General features: G+C 33.6%; 1 protein-coding gene across 3 annotated transcripts in view; it reads left to right on the top strand.

Moving 5' to 3' along the window:
* DACH1 (dachshund family transcription factor 1) overlaps positions 1–22,679 on the top strand; it is a 494,873-nt gene that overhangs the window by 306,717 nt on the left and 165,477 nt on the right. The window lies entirely within an intron of this gene.

Raw genomic sequence — 22,679 nt, 5'->3', positions numbered from 1 at the left:
ATAGAATCATATACCACCTTTTTAAAAAATCATAAATGTATGTTATTATTTTCCAGTTATATATAGAGATAGTTTTAAACATTTGTTTTTATAAGATTTCTAGTTCCAAATTTTTCTCCCTCCCTCCCTTCCCTCCCCTCCACAAGATCAAAAGCAATATGATATAGGTTGTATATGTATGTACAATGGCATTAAACATATTTCTTCATTAGTCATGTTGTGAAAGAAGAATCAGAACAAAAGGGAAAAACCTCAAAAAAGAGAAAAAAAATCCAAAAAAGTAGAAACAGTATGGTTAAATCTGCCTCCAGATTCCACAGTTCTTTTTTCTAGATGTGGAGAGCATTTTCTATCATGAGTTCTCTGGAATTATCTTGGATCATTGCAAATACCACAGTTTTTTCAGCCATCTCCCAATTGTAATAAAAATTATTCATTTTACTTCCCATGATCCTCTCTATCTCTTGTTTGAAATGGTCTTAATTTTCTGGAAAAGGAAGATAACAAGGTTTTCAAGTGGGAGGAGAAGCAAAGGGAAATATGGAGAAATCAGAAGAGAAAAAAATGATTTATAGTATTATTTCTATCTGAAGTGAGAGGGAATCAGGGAGGAATAAAATGACTGCTTTCTCCCATTGAGGACCCTGTAGAAGGTTGAATCACTTGAATTTCATGAGTTATCTTTCTTCTTGTTTTCTCTTGGGAATTAATAGATATCTTCTCTACTGCTGTTTCTGTTTTCTATAATAACTGGTTTTATAATTTTACATTTCTCTCTTTCTTTCTCAGATTTCAGTTTAAAATCTCTTTTGATACATTCAGACAGTCTCCTACTGCAGATAGTATCCTGATCTTGGTCCACTATATTTCATCTTTTGGCAGGAACCCATCAGCCTGCCATATTGTCCTTTCTTACTGTACTACCTATTAGTTTGGAAAGAAGATGGGCAGTGATAGGATCTTGATTTTTTGGGGACTCTTCTAAGAAAGTTCATTCTACAGAAACTCTGGCATGTATCAGTAGGAAGTCTGGTATTGTCAGTTTTATAGTCATCATTTCTGGGCCTTCTACTATCACCTTATGACCTCCATGTAAGTTTTTCTCTCATAATTCTCTCTGTTCTCAGGAGCCAATAAAAATCTCATGAGATTAGCTTGGACCCACTAGATGCCAATTACAAATAATGTTGGCTTGTAATCACCCAAACAGCATTGATTATTACCATTTGGAAGAAAAGAAGAGCACATTTAAAAGAAATGCCTCATAGGCTGGATACAGCTCACATTAAGAAACTAATGTCCGTATTTCTTTCTTTTAACATTTTATTTTGCTGTTATGTAGACATATGCTTGGTAGGGTTAGGAAGAAGGAGCTTACTAAATAGTTACACATGCGACGTGGTGTTTTATTTCTTTAAAAGACTGAACTCATTTAAGATGGGTGACTAGTTTACTTACCCTATGGTCAAACAATTAGAAATAGTAATGCCATGGCTGAACACCTATAGTTTTACATTTGTAAGAAGCTTAAAGGATTTGGAAAAGTGCATAAATAGATATAGGATAATCAACAGTACTTTAATCTCTTAATATATTTCACTTCATTCATTCAATATTTATCAAGTATCCAGGAAGGAGCTAAGTACTGAAAAAGATACAAAAGGAAATAAGACATGGCCCCTGCCCACAAAGAATTTGCAATATAGTAGTGTTAGAGTGTTTGTGTATTTATTTTTCTTTTGTTTTATTTATTTGTTTTTTTGTTGGGCAATGAGGGTTAAGCTGCTTGCCCAGAGTCACACATCTAGTATGTGTCAGTTTTTTTATTTATTTATTTTTTTGTGGGGCAATGAGGGTTAAGTGACTTGCCCAGAGTCACACAGCTAGTAAGTGTCAAGTGTCTGAGGTCTGATTTGAACTCAGGTCCTCCTGAATCCAGGGCCAGTGCTTTATCCACTGTGCCACCTAGCTGCCCCCTTTGTATTTATTTATATAAATTATACAAATAGGATATAATGAGCATTTAGCAAGAGTAGAAAGTTTATTTAATCAGATGAAGGAGAAGTCACTTCCAATTGGGGAGTTCAACAAAGATTTCATAGAAGTAACCTAACTTGAAAGATAAGTGAATTGTCAACAGGTAGAAATAGGATTTGGGGACAGGAATTAAAGGTGGCAGAATCAATATGAACAGCAGTAAAAATACCTGAAGGCATGGAAATGCCTTCTGGATATGATGAATTCATCTAGAATATAGCATAGAAGAGGAAACTAGTAAGAGGCAAAAAAGAAAGAAAAAGTGGAGTTGGAACCTAATTATGGTGGGCCTTAAATGCCATGCTAAAGTTTTTGTTCTTTATTAGTTGGAAATGGTCACAAAGGGGGAAAAAGGATAGGATAGGTTTTCCTAATGTTTAACATTCCTAACAGAGTTCAATTGTATAGTAGATATTTTCACTCGAATTTTTCTTTGAAGGTCTTATAAACTTAGATTACTTTACCAACAAGTGGGTGTTGAAACAACATTGACCTAGATTTGAAAGGTCAGTCTCTTTGGGAGATTTCTTGAATGATTATGAATTTGCTTTCCGTGCAAATAAACTGTGGTTAAACAACTATATGAATACTAGTCAACTTTGATAAAATAAATGAGAAAGTCATTTTAAAGCAAGAATTTAAGCACTATAAAACTTAGTCCTTAATTGGGGTCTCTTTTTGATGATTTCAATCATTCCATTACTTATAAAACTAGAAAATCTCCCACCATTATTACTGTGTCTGCTTGTCAACCTTACCTGGTATGAGAAATTCCTTGTTGAGTCCTCAGTTGTGCACAACTCTTCATTTTCTGATTTGGGGTTTTCTTGGCAAATTTACCATTCCTTCTCCAGTTTATTTTACAGATGAAGAAACTGAAGCAAACAGGGTTTAGTGACTTGCCTAGGGTCACAGAGTTAGTAAGTGTCTGAAGTCAGATTTGAACTCAAGAAGAGGAGTCTTCCTGACTTCAGGCCCTGTTCTATCCACTGTGTCACCTACCTGTCCCACACCATACTTAATCTGGCACTCAAAAGTTCATGCTATCCCTTTTCTTTCTGATATTAGTAATAGAAATCTTTGGAGCTGTTTTGACTTTTAGAAGCTTACTTTGAGGCTTGCTATGAGTCTCAATCTCAGCTTCAACAAGTTCCCTCCATACTTCAGTATGTAATTCAGAAACACATTACAGATTTTCCCACAGTTGTTATACCCAGACTTTTCCTTTGGCCAGGTCCAATTTAAATTGGAATTGTTCCAATCATAAACAACTCATATTATGCAATCTTTGGCTTACCACATGACTTCTAATCTTCACTTCCTTCAGATATATTTCAATTTTGTTTTTTTCAGCTACTCATCCAGGTTATAACCTGGTTCCTGTGAGAATGTCTTCTTAAAGTTAAATTCATCCCTTCTCTATGCTTTTAAAGATGACTGTGTTTTATGATGACTCAAATATATGTTAAAAACTGGCAAGTGTGATAAAAGAATAGCATGCAAAGAGATACCATGGAAGAAAAGAATAAAGCTAAATGAAGGAAATATTTTAACAAAGGATTTCCTGAAGACAGATTACATGTGACAAGAAAGAAATATTAGAGAAGCTAACTAATCTGAATAGACTGGAACCAAGAAAGAAAAATTTAGTTTTGATGGAATACTATAAAATCATAAAAGGATTATGTACTGAGTGCTAACAAAGTTGAAGAAGAAAATGAGTGGAAAAATTATTTCACTGCAGTGTTTTTAATTACCTGGGTATTTTGAGAGAATGGAAGAAAATCTTAGCATGGTGCTGTGTTAGAATTTTGATTTGAAGTAGATGAGTTTTGAGTTTGGGGAATTTACATTTTCAGATTGCAACATAAACATTCCTCATCCAACTTTCAAAGGTTTCCTTGATCTAGGGTAATAGTCATCAGACAGCTGGCAGGAGCAAAGACTGTCAATCTTTCTAATTCCTGATCAGAATGGAAAAAACTCTAGCCCATCTGCAAAATGAAAGAAGGACTATTAATTCTCTTTTCATTGATTAAGAGCCAAAATTTGGGTAAGCAATTTATACAAACATGTTAGCAGTATTTGACATGCCACATATTAAAAGCAGAGTCAAAAGATCAACAATTCAAAATACAAGTAGATACATAATGTGAATATAGCACAAGGAGCAATATTACAACATAAATGGTAGGTTTTGCTAAGGCCCTTATTGACCACTAGATTTGGTATCAGAGTCCCTGAGTACAAATTCTACCTATGAGATTTTTGGAGATTCACTTTGCCCTTCTTATGTACTTCCTCATCAGTAAAGGTGAGGGAATTAATTGAATTAATTCAGTTCCACAATTGGTGAGCAAAAAAGCTTCTCTTGCAACCTTTGTGGACAACAAAGTTATTTTCCTACTGTGCAGTTCTGACCATGTTAACTCCAACCCTATTTAATAACCTCCAGTGGCTCCCTTCTTGCTTCCAGGATCAAATGCAAAATGCTTTGTTTGACATTCAAAGCCTATTATAACCTAGTTCCTTCCTATCTTTTCGGTCTTCTGGAATCTTACTTTCTGCCACATACTTTTTGGTCCAGTGATTCTGGCTTCCTTGCTGATCCATTAACAAGCAGATCCATTATTGAGCTCTAGATATTTTTGGGGGCTGTCTCCTATGCCTGGAATCTTCCACCTCCTCATCTATACCTACTGACGTCCCTGGTTTTTCCTAAATCAATTTTCATATTATACAGGAAGCTTTTCCCCACCTCTCTCAATTCTAATACCTTCCTACCAGTTTGGAGGGTTTAGTAGTATTCCTCAACAATATTTCTCAATTCCAAGCAAGCCAAATAATTTTAATGGGGAGCACATGTGAATCAAAATAAATGTTTTGCTAAATTTTAGTGTTCTTTTGTTTTCTTTTGGGAATAGAAGATATTCTATAAACTTTTTAAGTAAATTTCTTGAGGCTCTTAGTTGCAGTCAATATGTTTCAGCTAATAGTTCCAGCTAACTATAAAATTGTTTGGTTTTGAAATATTATTTATATCCATTTTCCTTCTTTTCCAAAAAGCTTTCCCTTTTGATGGGAAGTATTTATAGCAAATTCTGTATTCTATGACTTGTACATTCCAGAATACTTTGTTTTTTAATCTAGAGAGCAGCCATAATGTTTTCTTTATATTAATTTACACCTCTTTAGATTTCCAGAGAGAACATTTCTGGAATTTATGTGTTGCATAAACACTTCTTTTAGTTAATTGTAGAAGTTTAACACTGACTCTATTTACAGCCCCATAGGTATAGTTTAAAATTTCCATATTAAACAGGGTTGTTCTGTGGCATGTTTTAAGAAGTGTCAGTGTACCTAATGACAAATTTTTAAAATAAAAATGGAGATATGTTATCCACATTTTAAGTGCATGTAAGACAGTCTACTTGATTCCTTTGGTTATAAGTCTAAAAAGTATGACTCTACCAAATACAGCAAGTTTCATTTCCTTTCTAATTGTAATAGACATTTACGTACTACAGTGAGGTTTTCAGAGTGCTTTGCATACAACTCCTGTTTAAGCTTCCCAACAAGCATGTTAGGTGCTTACAGAAATATTGTCACCATTTTGCAGGGGATGAAATAGACTCTCAGAAAAACTCAGTAACTTGCTGATCATCAAACACCTAGTAAAGTACTACAGGAAGGATTTGAACGCAGGTTTTCCTAACTCCAAGTTCATAAGCTACTCATTAGACTACACACGTAATTAGATAATTCTTTACTCAAGAGGATTTTTTTTAAATGACCGTGGTATACGAATAAAGGGTTGAATTATAAATGTCTTTCCTAGCTATACTTTTTGGTTTTTTTTTTTTTGCTTGTCATTTAAAACATCAACCTCATTCCATTAATAAATAAGTAGACAAACTACCCTAAAGAAGGAAGAATGTCCATTGCTCCTCTCATAGTAGTAAAACTGCATTCTCTGAAAGTCAAATGGTAGTTCATAATATATAAAATTAAGATCAAATATGACTTCATGAAAGTTCATTTGCCTATTCATTTATTTTTTCTACAGGACTAAATACCTCCCAACTAAAACATAAAGTTAATATGTCCAAGGTTAATATGTCCAAATGCACTCATCCCTGGATTAACTAACGACACCAAAACATTATTCCATATTTTCTAATTAATATTTGTTCTTTTCTTGCAGCTGCTATAAGGATACTTAATGCACAGTCTAAAATTCGAGTTGACAATTGCAAATACAAACCAACCAACATAGTAATAAAATCAATACTTACATTTCCCTCAGGGCTACTATTTACTGTTTGCAGCACCATTTCCTTAATGGAATGGTAGTTCTGTTTGCAGAAGCCTTGTAACTACCATTTTATGTTTTAACTAAAAGCAGCTTTCTTGAAGAAGTATGATAAAAAAAATTCTATCAAAAATCCCCATAACTATTTAGGCAGTCAGTATTATATCTGAGAGGGGGAAAAAAAATAGAAAACAACAAACAGGCTCCTCTCCTCTGTCCTGCCCCACTTCCACTCCAACAGCCACAGTAAACACAATACAGGGGTTCATAGTTGGTCATATTTATGCCAATAATGACAGTTAATCTTTTAGAGCTTATTATGATGGATGTTTCCTTAATATTTAAACATCTTGAGTAATGCTTTAAACATCTTTGCAGTTTGAATGCATATATTGTAATTACTAGGGCATGTTTCAAAGTTCTAAGGTTAAAGTGTGCAAAGTATGATAATGAAAGGAATATATGACCCAACAAATTTTTTCTTGTAAAGAACTTTCATCTTGAAGAAAGCTCATCACTGCTACTATGCATAGATAATTAAATTTAGTTTTGCATTGTCAGAATGAGACTGGCTCTCTTTTGCCAGTGACTCACTCAGTCAACATTTGGTGACTGACTCGTTATGGGGACATACCTGCTAGTTCTATCAAGACATACATTCGCATGTGAAGACAGAAAAATTTATATTTACATTGGTCTTTTCAATACTTTTATAATCAAGAATTATATTTTAAAATATTTGTAATTGTGATTCATCTAATTCAAGCTAAAGCCAAGTTATTGAATGGTTCATTTGGTATTATTGACTAGAAGGTTATTGACTAGAATCCAGGGCCAGTACTTTAGCCACTGCACCATCTAGCTGCCCCCAAAGAATGGATTTCGAAAAGGAATATTGAAAGTCAATTCCATTACTTAACACTAGTTCTTTTATAGGATTGAATCAGTAAACTAACATTTAAGTACCTACTATGTGCCAGGCATTCTACTAAGCTGATGACTTCAACATCTGTTTTTCAATAAAGCAGCAATATTTTCTTGAAAAAGAGACATTTATATCAACACCTTTAATAAACATGAATGAAAAATAAATCACTTATTGAATTCATATAGTCCTGTCAAAGCTTCTTTGTAACTCCTATGCAAGTCTAACGATTCAGCATTGAGAATAAGATCAACATGAAAGTTGTGGTGTGTTAAAATGAATGACTTAGGTTATTCCTTATGGTAGGCTATGTATTCCATGTTCCTGTTTTTCACAGGAGGCTTTGAAGAGTCCTCCAGCACCCACCAAATGTTGTAATTGATACAGAATCATTGCTCTACAGCAGCTGCAATCACATAGTGCTACAGCTCTTACTTTAATCTACCTTTCTTTCTGCCAGTTTATTATGTTTTTGAATTTATTCTTTTGTAGATCTGTGAGCTATCTTTTTTATGGAAATTAATCTTTTTAGAAGATTTGTATTCTCATTTTCAAACACTAATACATTCATTCAAGTACCCCATTATTCAGATCCAGCTGGCTTTTATCTAGTGATATTTACTTCAAAAAGCCAAGTTAAATGGTATCATAGATTAATTCTCAGGGCACAGGAAAGCTTTCTTAGAGGAAAAGAGATTTGGTAATTACTTAGAATATCGCAATAAAATCACAGAACATGTCAAAAACGTGTTATATAATCTGTCATAATAGGAAACTTCAAAAAATTTAATTCGATGAATCAAATGTGGTATTCTAGGTTGTATATGATTTTTCTTTTTAATCAAGCATTGTATAATTGCAAAGTTCTCTATACTTATAATAAACTATGCTGTGAATTTTACATATACATTTTTCTCCTTATAGAAAACAGTGAAACTTCAAAAGGGGCATTATCCACTGCGATCTCTTACATAAATCAAACTAGAAATAAGACACATTTTACAATTCAATTTAAGATCCCACTGAGACAATAATGTTGCAAGCTGTGCATTTTGCAAAGTAATATAGTAATGTCTAGTTTGCATTTTTGAAAAACCAAATTAATCACACTTTATTGAATATGTTAGAGCAAACCTAAAATTCATCTATTATTAAAAAACTTGTGCAACAAACACAAACTATATTTTATACATAAAGGACAAACTCATTTATTCATTAGGATAAAACACTTGGAGTTTGCATTTTGTAACTATGAAAGAAATTACATTTGCTATCAGGGCTGTGTTGAATTTTTAAAAGCATCCTATGCATAGTGAACTATTTGAAAATGGATTTTAACACTTTAAAATTGTATTCAGTTTAAAAGCTGCTTTGAAAAAGTAATTTAATTTTAAATCTTCACCAAAACATCAATGAACAAAAGCTGCCTAGTAAATGTAAGACTCTGACCAGACTTTCTTATATGAATTAAAACTCTTAACCCATACAATATAATAATCTACATATGGTAAATTTCATGTAAAATGGACACTGTACATGATAAAATTATTTCTTCAGGAGTCCATGTTTATGTACAAAGCAAGGCCAAACTGAAAAGACTGCTAAATTTTGAATGATTATGCCCATATTTCTATATACACAATCCAAGAAAATTTTGAAACATGACATTGATACTCCAATTTGTGTTACATCGCTTCAAAAGCTCTGTGCATACTATAGATATACATGCACATATACATACATACATGAAATATGACTTTTTTAGTGGTGAGGTGCTCCCAGGAATATCATAGCTATTCTAAATTGGTATGAATTTCTAGTATGAGTTTTTCAACAAAAGGGCACAGAAACTATTTTTGTATTCCTGAACACAAATTACTTGACCACTGTTATGTTTAGCATATACTAGGATAGAAATCTTCATGGTTAGACCTAGAAAGTAGAAAAACATATTTTATTTACTTGGAACTACTACATACTACTACTAAAATTATTGTTCATATAACTTGTGGGTTAGGAGGAGACATCAAATTTTCTTAGTTTTAAATTCACTAAATGACTTAATCCTAAAAAAGAAGATTTCACTGTCAGAATGCTGGGGTAAGTGGAGACTAGGATGGTCCACTTTCACTGTCTCTATATGACTTTAATTTCTTTTTCTCCAAATCAACTCTGACACTCACTCCTTGAAATTTTTTTTTAATTTTAAATTATTATATTTTTTTTGGTAAGGCAATTGGGGTTAAGTGACTTGCCTAGGATCACACAGCTAGTCTGAGGCTGGATTTGAACTCAGGTCCTCCTGACTCCAGGGCTGGTGCTCTATTCACTATGCTACCTAGCTGCCCCACTCCTTGAAATTTGAATTGACTTTTCCTAGTATCACTTGGATTCGGAATTTAGGGTCATGTATAGATAAATGTTTTGACTATAGCAATGATTGTGTCCAGCCAATGCCTAATAGTAGTAATTAAATAACTCTCTGATTCTAAGTAACTTATGTTATCTTTGATTTTTATTTGAACTATGTTTTTGGAATGCAAGAGGAAAGTCTAATGGTAATAATGACAATTCAGGGCCTATTTCTGAAGGCAAGTGTAATGGATATTTATCTGTGCTGAAAGCTCTATCTTTATTCAGGCCTTGGGATCATAAATAGGATCATAGCATTAGAGGGCATCATAGAAGTAATTTTCAGGGCAGGTAAATCGATCAGTTTATAGAATGCAGGCCCTGGAGTTAGAAAGACTCCTTCCTGAGTTCAAATCTGTGATGCCACACAGATCATCCTGAGTTCAAATGTGAGCTCAGACACTGACTAGCTTTGTGACCCTGGGCAAGTCACTTAACCCTGTTTGCCTCAGTTTACTCATCTGAAGGAAATGGCAAACTATTCTAGTATCTTTGCCAAAAAAAAAAAAAAGAAGTGTCACAAAGAGTCAAACACAACTGAAAAATAATGATAGCATTAATTTAGTATAAGACTGTCATTTGGTAAATGTAAAAACTGTGACCCAGAGGTGAAGTGACTTCACTGGGATGATTTTATCTACTTAGAATAAATTTATCTGAACATCAAGAGTAGGGATTTATAAAAAATATTTACATGGCACATACAGTGTTCCAGGTACTATGTTAAATGCTTTACAAATATTATCTCATTTCACCCTCACAACAAGCCTGTGATGTAGGTGCTGTTGTTATCTTCATTTTACAGGTGAGGAAACTAAGGCAATCAGAGATCAAATGAGCTGTTCAGGGTCACAGTTACTGAGTTTCTGATTTCAGATTTGAACTCCGGTCTTTCTGATTTCAGGTCTAATGCTCTCTCCATGATACCATTTCACTCTATGAATTGAAAAAAGGAAAGGGTAATTTGGGATACCTACATTAGGTCATTCCATTCCTAATTACCATTATTATTATTATTATTATTATTATTATTATTATTATTATTATTATTATTAGTTATAGTTGTGTCTCTGATAATCACACCTGAAATCCTAAAAACTTCCAGCAGGCTTAATCTAGTGACATAGAGGATAGGGCACTGGACTCAGAGTCTGGAAAAACTGGATTAAGTTGTGGCTTCTGAGAACTCTTGGCTTTGTGACCAGGGCAAGTCATTTTACCCAAACCTCAGGTCCCTCGTCAACAAAATAGTAACAATAATCATACGTATATATCATATTATTATATTACATATTATATAAATTTCATTGTTATGACTCAAATGCAACGATTTAGGTAACATAATTTACAAACTTTAAAGTACTCTACAAATGTCCATAGGAGGAACAGTTGTTCTCTATCTTCATGCAGGTTTTTACTAAACTTTTACAAGATAGCTAAATAACTTTGATTTTTAAAGATCTCTAAAAAGAGGTTTTTAAACATCACTAATGAATACTACTACCACAATTATTACTACTACTACTACCACCACCACCACTACTAGTTCACTTTCCTTAAATAGCTGTATTGTAATCCAACAGTGCAGTATAATACTGTTCAAATTTCCTTTGAGTACTGTTTGGCAACTCTTCTGAAGTTTTTCTCCCTATGTGAAGTCTCAGATATTATATTTTAAATATATTCTTCATACTCTAAAGTTATCAGAAGATGGCAAACAATGATTTCCTTCTGCCTCCTTCTAGCTTTTCCTAAATAGAGCTTTGATTTTTCTATTCAGAGATGCCATAAGAATTGTGAGCCTACCAGATCACTTACCAGGTGCAAATACACCCGAGTGCAGGCCAGATTTGAACTCAGGAAGATGAGTCTTCCTGACTCCACAGCCAGCAGTCTAGCTGCCTGGTCAAAAATGGAGTGTTAAAGGTTATATTGAAAGCAAGTCCACAAGGACCATTGAAATATGTCACATCCAATATACCCTTCCATGGGAGGCACACCATTATCAAACAGAATTTTCAGTTTTCTGTTCTATGTGATTCAAATAAAACAAAACCAAACAAACAAAATGCCTTAAAATTGAGGTACCATTTTCCAGTGCTTAATTATCTTTGTTGCTTTCCTCTGGACCATCTCCAAGTACTCCACATTTCTCTTTTACTGTCTAACTGAGAAAGGTTCTAGAAAGTGTCTGTCAATGCTGAATATAATAGGACGATTACCCTGCATGTCATAATCCTATTTATTCATGCTAGTATCATGCCTACCTTGTTAACTTGTTGACTTGTATTCAATTTGTAATGCCTAGCCATCCATCAAGAAAGAGTAAACACAAAAGTACATTTGAGTGTCTTTTTATTCAGATACGTATCATTTTCAATTTTACTTTAAAAAAACAACCACCATCATCCTTGCAAGACCAGTTCAGACATAATTGTGTTGGGTCTTGGAATTTTGGATTGAGGTATTGATTGAACTCACTTAACTATCCTTGAATTACATATGAACAGCTCAAGAAATCAATTTCTTCTTCACCATCTTTTTCCACTGTACTTATTTAATAGATATATGAAATACAAATCTGGGCTAAGACCACACACACACACACACAACATGCATGAATTAGAAACAACAATAAAAAGAGGTATTTTTCTTTTTCAGCTGTTGCATAGAACTTTTTCTTGTTGTTAATAGAACTTGGAAAGAACAATATTACCTGAACTGCCCTACTGTATTTATTTTTTGAATATCAGAAATAATATGAGTCTGAGGAACTTGTTCTCAATTATAGTGATATATCCTGCTTAGCATTTTTATATGCCCTGATAAAATTTGCATGTTTGGCAGTTGTTATGAGCAGCTTAATGATCCTTATTCCAAAGCATATAATAGTTTTTAGATATGAGTAGTTCACAATAGTTAGAAAGAAAGTATGCTTTGACAGTCTCTAAAGTCCCTAAAGTAAAATCGATCAAAGGAGAAAGTTTATGATCTGTCTATATCAGCAGATGGAAGTTTGGTAGATCATACACATTATGTTTAAGTGTATTGCTAGTAGGCCATCATCAAAACGGTGACTGTCAAGTCATTTTTTTGGTTTCAGCATTTGTAAAGGCAGTGGACGAAGTCATAGATAGGAATATGAATATTCTTGAAATTAAGTATCCTCAAAGCATTGAAGCACTTCTAAACAAATGATGCTTCAAAATAGCATATACGCATATACCTACTTATATATGTTTTATGGATTTCTTAAAGGAGCGGGGGAAACAATTGCATAAGCTAAACAAGATGTTAGTTAACCTAGGCACCATCATCTATTCTTCTAGGTTTATCTAGTTAAGGACATCAGAAGTAACTGATGCTGATGGTCATAATTTACTATTGATTAAAATGGAGAGTCAGTATTCCAGTGCAGAAAAGCTCTTTAGCATCTTGTAGCAAAATATTTTATTGATGGAGGAGATATTAAATTGATGAAAATACAGATTTGAGAACTTCAAAGGACAATAATAAATTTGGTTAGAAACAGAATGGAATTAATGAAATTCCAAAGGATTACTTTTATATTTTTAGTAGAGTTGTAAAAAAAAAAAACCTCCTAACTTTTGCATAGCTAGGCAGCTAGGTGGTACAGTGAATAGAACAATTCATGTATAATCCAGAAGACTTGAGTTCAAATCAACTTTAGAAACTTATTACCTGTGTGACCCAATCAAATCACTTAGTTTTGCATTGTCAGAATGAGACTGGCTCTCTTTTGCCAGTGACTCACTCAGTCAACATTTGGTGACTGACTCGTTATGGGGACATACCTGCTAGTTCTATCAAGACATACATTCGCATGTGAAGACAGAAAAATTTATATTTACATTGGTCTTTTCAATACTTTTATAATCAAGAATTATATTTTAAAATATTTGTAATTGTGATTCATCTAATTCAAGCTAAAGCCAAGTTATTGAATGGTTCGTTTGGTATTATTGATTATTTGTCTGCCTCAGCAGAGTGGAGTGAACCCAAAATGTACATTCCTGCTTTATTTAAAAGAAGGCAATAGGAGTACTTTGGCACCCCACCTTCCAACCTTCCAATGAAAAGGTAGAGGAGGCTGATAGAGGTACTGTCAACCAAAGCTTGAGTTAGCAGCATGGTGGTGTTATTAGAGGTGATGAGCTTAACCTGGAAGATATCTTGTTCCAAAGAAGTGAAACTAAATATAGCAGTAGATGTGAAGCAGAGTGAGTTTTATGAATATTTTTTAAATGAAACATTAAAATATATTGCAACTTCTTCCAGTTTTCCTAGCATATATAATTAACCTGAAGTAGTTTTAAAATGGGAATACTTTGTAAAGTATTGTAAATTCCTCGAGGGCAGGAATTATAACTTTTTTTTGCCTTTAATCTCCTTCTCTGCCTAGCACAGTGCCTTAGCCATAGTAAACACTTAATAAATATTTATTGAATGGAATTGAATTCAATTATATTCAAAATGTATTTCTATTTACCAGTATAAATCAACAATTTCTACATCCAGATATATTTATCCTTTTAAACTTTCAATATTTGGTAATGGATATGTTTGAATAAAACATATACTTGCCAGATGGTCTCCTGGAACTGTTTTCTAATCAGCAACATGAATTAAATCCAAGATCAGCTGATGCTTAAAATGTCTTTGCATCTCTTTTCCCTATTTTCTACTCATCCTCAAATGCTGTCTTTTCCAAAAAGCCTCTTATGTTCCCAGTCAATAAAGGCCTTTTCCTTCTCTGATCTCACATTCTACTCTTTTAAACATGCCCATGCCACATTTTCTATTATGGCTATTTGTGCATGGGTCATATCTTATTCCTAATCCAGAAACTCCATGAAAACAGGGAGTTTTTTCTAACCCTTATTGGTCCCAGCATCTATATGTTGGGAATTGTTTTTGATTATTGCAGAAAATTAAAAAGCGCTCCTGTAGGGGGCAGCTAGGTGGCGCAGTGGATAGAGCACCGGCCCTGGAGTCAGGGGTACCTGAGTTCAAATCCGGCCTCAGACACTTAACACTTAATAGCTGTGTGACCCTGGGCAAGTCACTTAACCCCAATTGCCTCACTAAAAAAACAAAACAAAACAAAACAAAAAAAACGCTCCTGTAGCAAAAAGTATAGGACAAATATGGCCCAGTTAAAGAAAACCATTGAAGAATGAGTTTTGAATTTAAAGTTCCATATTTAGGTATGCCTTCACTCCATGAATCACTTGCTGGCTTTAGAAAAATTATTTACTCCAAAAATTTATTGAGAAATTAGGTTAAAGGTAGGTTATGCTATAAAAAACCATTTTGAGTATAATAGCTCATAAACACTTACATATTACTTTATGTATATAAAGATATATTCAGATACCTAAAGAACTAATGCCCCTGAGTAATTATATTACTCTGAATTTCATCATGGCTTTTTTTTTTTCTTTTTGGCACTCAAAAGCCCTTTTAGCATTTGCAAAAGCCAACTGAGTAGGCATTGTACAAATATTTAGATGAAAATTTCCAGTATTTAAAGGAAATGAGGTAAATCAATTGGGTTGGGGCTACTGAGTGAACTAGCTTTTATATTTTAGCAGAAGATGAGTCCCTTCAATGATTGGAGATAAGTTTTCATAAAAGGGGATCCCACACTAATAGTGGAGGAGGTAATGCTTTACCCTTGACTGTGAAAGTGAAAGTCAAATATTCGGAAAATAATGTACTGTCAAAGAAGTCTTAAAAGGCATCAATGTAGAAATCTGAAGAGGGGATTATGTCCTCTTGATCAGACTCTTAGGACCAAAAAAAAAAAAGCCTGGGCATATATTTTGGGGGAATTTTTAATTTGTCTTCTAAACAGCAAACCTAGAATTTCATTAGGGGAAGAGAACCTACTTCATGAAACCCAGGACTTGATACCAATTTTACTTCAAAATAGTTAATTCTCAATATTTAAAAAGAATATAAAATTGTACCTAAATCTTAAGAAAAAGAAAATAGAAACTTTGTAAAAACAGAGATCAAAAACAGATCTTCTAGGAGGTCTGGGTAAATCCTAGTAATTTACAACCTCAATTACTTATGCAGGTTCTTCTCCCACTGTATTTTCCTGATGATGATGGTTACCTCTGCTCTAAGCTATGTGCCCTGTAACTCCTTGTTGCTATCTCTAGGCATTGTTCTCTGTTGTAGCATGTGGCTGGACTTCACTTCTTTCCTGACAAATTTTACAATATTTTTGTGAGGGACAAATGAGTTCAGAGATGTGAAATGATTTTGTATACTGTAAAAGTATTATGCGAACCAAGATATTATTTTATGCATTAACAAGTAAAAGAAAGTAAAACAAAACTTCTAGAAAACTTTGTGCTTTCTCATTTCAGGAGATCATTGGATCTTCTCTTGAATGTAACACAATAAATATACTTAAGAAATAATGTAGAATTAAATTCTCCAAAATAAAAATGGCATGACAGGTTTGTAAGAATCCCCCTACCCAAATCCTCAACTAGGAAGTTTAAATGAACTTGGGTTTTCCCTAAAAAGGTTTTGAGGATTTTTTTCTGACCAATCAGTCAGCAAGCATTTATTTGCTTAATAAATGGTTTGCCAGGCACTATGATAAATTCTGGGAAATACAGACAAGTAGAAAGAAAGAAAGATAGTTATTGTTTGGAAGGGGGTTGTCTTCTCAAGAGAGAAGACAACACATAAAAGGGAGCTGAAAAAGAAAGGGAGAAGGGGAGACAACAGTACATGGCTTGGAGGATCATAAAGTCTAGAGTAGTTTGGAGGGGAATGAGAGCTGCTGGCCTGAGGTTCCTCCAAAAGTGAATTTTTTGGGAAGAGCCATCTAATCTGAGGGAAAGGCCTGAAGGGATTGTTGGGTACTCCCAGGGTATGAATTCTAGAACTCGTTTGAAGCTTCAAGATGGAGAAGTGAGACTAGATTATACTTTAGGGAATGATAAAACTATTTATTCTAAAGATGAGAACAGCAAAGACCCAGAAGGTGGGGAGTCATTGCAATCTCTGTTGATGGAAGTAACATGCATAGCAGTGGAATTACAGAGTAAATCACTATAAAGGACAAACGGATGTTTTGAAATAATGTGAGGCATCATAGTAGGAAATGGACTTTAAACTCTCTGTATCTCTCCTGAATCTTGCCCTTCTTGCTTTTGGTATGAACATTCTGTTCATTTACTATGAAAATTGTGTCTTCTGAAGAACTAATTATTAATTAATTATTAGATATACATAAGAATTTTAGAGCTTTCTCTTTCTAATGGTTTTATCCGGAATCTTCACTATCCATCTCCAACAGACTCATGTCCCTACTGATTTTTCAGTGCATTTGCATTTTCCCCCAAAATCAAAATAACAGAGGTCATTATGACCCTGGGGAAAAAAACAACAACACTTGAAAAGCTCATTATGAATTATTTGAAATAGTTATGCTTGCTAAGTATGACTGGGAGCTATAGGAAGAACGGTTTTGGCTTTATACAAACAGTAGCTTTCAATAAGCCTGCAGTGTGAAACTAATCCACCACAAAAATATGATAGTATTATAGTATTCTTTTTTAAAGGCTGAGTTCATTCATACCTGTGTAATGTGGTCACTTTAGATTTAAAGCTAGATCTCTCTATGGCAGTTTTAAAGGGACTGTGCAATTACTTTATATCATGATTAATGATAGTATTACCTGTTAGACAAATGGTAATCTTTCAGCCGTTGTTTAGTTGTCTCTATTTCCTTTATGTCTGACCATGTTAGTGATTTCTGCTTTAACCAAACGACTCCCAAGGAAGAGAGACTGTTAATTAACTTTGTTCAACTCCAAGAAAAATAGTCAACACAAGAACTTTCTATTCAATTCACCGTATATACACATTTTAAAACACCTACTATGTGTAAAACACTATTCAAGGCTTACTGGTGCTCAAAGTTCTTTGGGATAAAAACTTTTTTTTTTTCTATTAACACTCAAAATGATAACAATACATCCTAGGTATTAAATGAATAAGTTTTCATTTTGCCTTTGAAGGAATCATTGCATAAACAATTCTGTGCTGTTCTTGCTCATTACTCTTGACCTAGACAAGAAACTATTCTTTTCACAGTGGGAAGCGTAAGCTGAGGCACCATCTTGTCATGCTGGGGACCAGTTGACTAGTGTCGGCTTTTTGAAATCAACTTATAGAATATATGGCTGGGGGGTTGGAGGGTTATGGAGCTTCAGGACATAGAGTTGGTGATGTGGGGCATAGCTCCAACATTTTCAGATACAGATCCCTATCATTTCTGTTTGGGTTAGTAAAAAGTGACTCAGCCTTATGTAAAAAAGCACAGCTGAGAAATAAAATATAGTGGACTAAGTGCTGAATTTTGCCTCCATGTGATTTCAGTGTTAAAATAATAATAATAATAATAAACAACTAAATTTATATTACACTGCAAGGTTTACAAACTATTTTTCAGACAAAACCTAGAGAGATAATTCATATGATTTTATGTCTGTTTTATAGATGAGGAAATGGGCTAAACTAGATTAAGTGATCTGTCCATGATCAGTTAGCTAGTAGGTCAGATCTTCTGAATCTAAAGCTAGTAGTTTTTCAACTAGGAACATACATATCTCTCTATCTCGCTATCTAATCTATCTATATATCTATCTCTATGATTAAATATATAATAAACATATTATTCAATCAAGTATATAAATATAAATATAATATGTGAACATATTTATTAATTTTATTTATTTATTAAGAAGTTTATATAAGGCATGTTTATAAATATATAAATATTAAATATATATGATTAAATTTTACTCAAGGCATAACTCTAAACTTTTGTTGCTATTGTGCATGAACAATGAATTTTTTTTGCCACTGGGGCTTTACTTAGCCTATTTCCTAGGATGCCCTAACATTTGTTAGGGGTATGGAAGGGACAAGATGTGTGATGTCAGTGCCATAGGACTCTTAGTGAGAAACCCCTTCTACCAATGCAGGGCAACACTTACTCTGAAATTTATAATCTTAAAGAGCTTCCTGAGGCATTGTGAGTTTGAGAAATTTGCCCTGGGTTGCAGCAGCCAATACATGTTAGAGCCAGGTCTTCCTGATTCCAAAGCCTGCTCTGTATGCTTTGAAATCTGAAATACACAAAAATATACAATCTAAAGTAAATAGATACAAATATGGTATATTAACTTTTGATTTTCATACCAGTATTATTTTCCACTTAGTTTTACTCCCTCTTGAGAATTCAGTTTTTAGAATTATGTACACCCAAATGAGTAATCTCTACAATTAAATTTCAGAAAAAGATATACTTTTAAAAGAGAAAACCAAATTTTTTTCTAGGACAATGAGACTAATGAGAGATTTCACTTATTTTAGTGTAATATTTATGCTAGGGAATGAGATCATGAGGGGAAAAGCTTATCTGCCATGTGTTATATACTATATTATAATGACTTGAATTTACTGGAACAAAACTTATTTGACTTAATAGTAAGTTTATGGCAAAGTTCTAATATCTGATCACATTATCTCAGCATCCAAACACTGAAAATATCTTTGACTGTTCACTATTCTTCATTTTCCATATCTAGCCAATTGTTAGTTCATGTCAATTGCCAATTCTTTGCTATACTATAGCCCATCAATTTCCACTGCTGCCATCCTAGTTTGTATTATTTTCACCTAGACTATTTCAATACATTCTACTTTTTCTTCTCTATGAGCCATCTTTCACATTGTTGCCCAAATAATCTCAAAATGTTAACATATATCTCTAGATGTGTCTGGCAGGTGCTGAATAAAATGGGGCACTTAAATTTCTTGATGTAGACACTCCTTTTTATTAATGAAAGTTAAGACTATGTATTAATTTTGTATATTATACATTGTATAAGATATTAGTTATATATATATATATATATGTATGCATACATATATAAGTTTTCTAGCAGTGTTGCACTGGTAGTTCATATTAAATGTGTGTCTTTTTCACATACATTTTCCCAATTTGGTTCTCTTCCACAGTGTATATTCAAATCTGTTTAAACTACATGGAAAACTTGATGGTTTTTTTCCTATTAGATATCATCCTGTTGATTTGAGACTAACATTGTAGCATACTTACACATTATACAGTCTTAATTTTTCATTTTTACTACTTAGCTCCTCCTCTGAGCCCTTTCCAAAATCTATATCTAAGACAGTGATAAAAACAAATAAACAAAAAACAAAACTAAAAGGATAGAAACAAATGTGGGACTCTATCTCCCTCAAAGTTCATATTAACCCATTAATCATTCATTTTGCAACTGCAGGTATTATATAATTTGGGTCACCATTAGTTATATAATTGCATAACTTTAATATTTCCAGGTCATACTTCTTCATATTTTCTGCAAGGACAATATGACCTCGTGGTCCACCCCCTGGTGATGAACTTCTTGGAATATGAGGCTAACTTTTAAATGACAGACATATAATCCAATATTGGAATATTACTGAAAGGCTTTTTGTCTTGGTAGAACATATCAGGATGAGAAATCCAAGGTCATCCACACAATGATGAACCATTGTAATTGGTATCTCATAGAGAACTCAACCCTATTTTAAAAAAATGAAATGAAGTTACTTTTGATTTAATTGTTCTTAGAAATGACAAGATCTATTGCAGAGAGCTAGACTTTCTTTTCTAAGTTCATTTGTCTAAAAACCTGCCTTACAATTTCATAAATAATTGTTTGTGGAATCTGCACATATATTTTTTTTCTTCTGCTACGTGAAAAAAAAGAAACATGAAATAACATTTTCCCAGCATAAGTGTTCTTAACCTAGTGTTCTTTATCATTTCTCAAAGATTGCCATTAAAGGCAATCTGGATCTTCTTTCAAGTTCATGTTGATAGCTTCAAGGGTCTAGAACTCATACAATATATCTGGGTACTCTTCTACTAAGATATTACTTATTTTGAACTTCAGTTTTTTAGATGAGTGCATTATTCTTACAAGGTAGAGAATCACTCTCTGTGATAAAGAAGACAGAAGAAAAATAACATTTGATTTTTGATTTCTCTATGCTCTCTTAAAAGAGTCTTGGGGGAAAAAAAACCCTCTAATTTCTCATTTAGATGAGATAACTGATGCCTACAGAGATTGAAGTAAACCAAAGGGAGATTCCATAATCCCTAATTCCTCCCCAATGCTTCTTTAAATGCTCACACAGTGTACTTACTAGAGTAAGGAGAGGATGAAGAGGTATAAGAGGAGTTAACACGGAAAGACATCATTGCTTTCTCCCAGTCCTTCCAGATCAAGTGATGCAAGAAGCACACAATACTCTAAAATCTGAGAGTCTAGAAAGGAACCTCTTTCTGGTCATTCCTGTGTACTATCAGTTAGAAAGATGCCTTAAAATGCAGTAAGGCACTTATAGTGGTTTCTTTTCTGAAATGTTGTGCTTAAACTGGAAGTGTGTTTCTCACTCAATTTAAAAGAAAGCAATTTATGAAGTTGAACCAAAAACATCCAAGGATATCTGTTTACTTGCCTTATTTTTAATTTTATTTTATCTTATTTTTTTGTGGGGCAATGGGGGTTAAGTGACTTGCCCAGGGTCACACAGTTAGTAAGTGTCAAGTGTCTGAGGCCGGATTTGAACTCAGGTACTCCTGAATCCAGGGCCAGTGCTTTATCCACTGTGCCACCTAGCTGCCCCCTACTTGCCTTATTTTTAAAGGCAGATCATCCACTGGGAGAAATGGGAAAAAGTCTAAGATTACATTGACTGACAAGAAGAGTGTTAGCATTTTTTAGGGGGAAAAAAGTGGGGAATAGTTTGAAAAGACTTGATTCTCTTGTTCATCTAAAATGGATATTTTTAAATCTTGGAATTTTATTTGTTAGGCCAGGGATAAGATTAAAAAAGGGAAATTCTTGTTCAAGAAGAGGAAAAGTTATTGATTTGTTTGTAACAATGAGTCTAATTAAGAAATAGAAATAAAGCTCTTTGTAGTGTTTTCTTCATAGCCTTATCATTTCCTTTGTTTTGATGGGGGTGGGGGGAAGGAGGTGACATGCTTTATAAGTATCCTACAGTCTTATGGAGTAAATACCAGCTATCACAGTCATTTTCATGTCAAGTCATCTTGACAGATGATGTCAGATTCCCTGTCTCACTCTATCAGTGTCAGTCTTTAAGTACTAGTGGGACAAAGTAAGTCCTTTGGGCTTTGCCTCCTTTGTTAGAGTCAGCCTTGGGGAAAATCAGAGCAAATAGTTACATGGCACTTAGTTATAAGGGATACTCACATCTCCATGTGCTTCTATTGTATAAGTTGGCACTAGACATTTCCAGTCTGAGCAAGAAATTTCAATAATAGGCTTTATACAGAATTTTAATAAAATAAAATAGAAGTTTAAATATTCTTACTCGGTTTCCATATCTCTAGATTTCTTTGAATTATAAAAACTGAACCTGAAGATTTAGGTTTTACTATTGATTTCCTACTACTTAACCTCCATTCTATACACATATCACTAAAACTATCTTATTGCTTCTAATGTGTGTCTTTATAGTGATAAAGAATTCTTAGAAGATATTACAAACTAAAGTGGCAATTATAGATAGGAGTCATTTGTATAAAAATTAAGTAGTTGATGTTTGAATTATATCATTCCAAATCTTAAAATAATATTGCTTAACTGCTTAATAGCAGTTCATACCTTAAGTAATGGGAGAAATCAGTCATTCAATCAACAAGTATTTGTTAATCAAACCCTATGTGCCAAGCTCTGTGTGAAGAACTGGGGAAAGAGAATGTCCCTGCTTTCAAGGAGCTTACATTTTACTGGAGGGAAGAAAAAATATATGTATATGGTAAATACAGAATTGATGGGAAGTAGCTTTAGAGGGAATGGTATTATCAGCTGGGGACTACGAAAGGCC

Source organism: Dromiciops gliroides, chromosome 3, assembly GCF_019393635.1.
Source record: "Dromiciops gliroides isolate mDroGli1 chromosome 3, mDroGli1.pri, whole genome shotgun sequence".
Lineage (NCBI taxonomy): Eukaryota > Metazoa > Chordata > Mammalia > Microbiotheria > Microbiotheriidae > Dromiciops > Dromiciops gliroides.
Note: the sequence above shows the minus strand (reverse complement) of the source record. Positions and strands in the feature narration are given on the sequence as shown.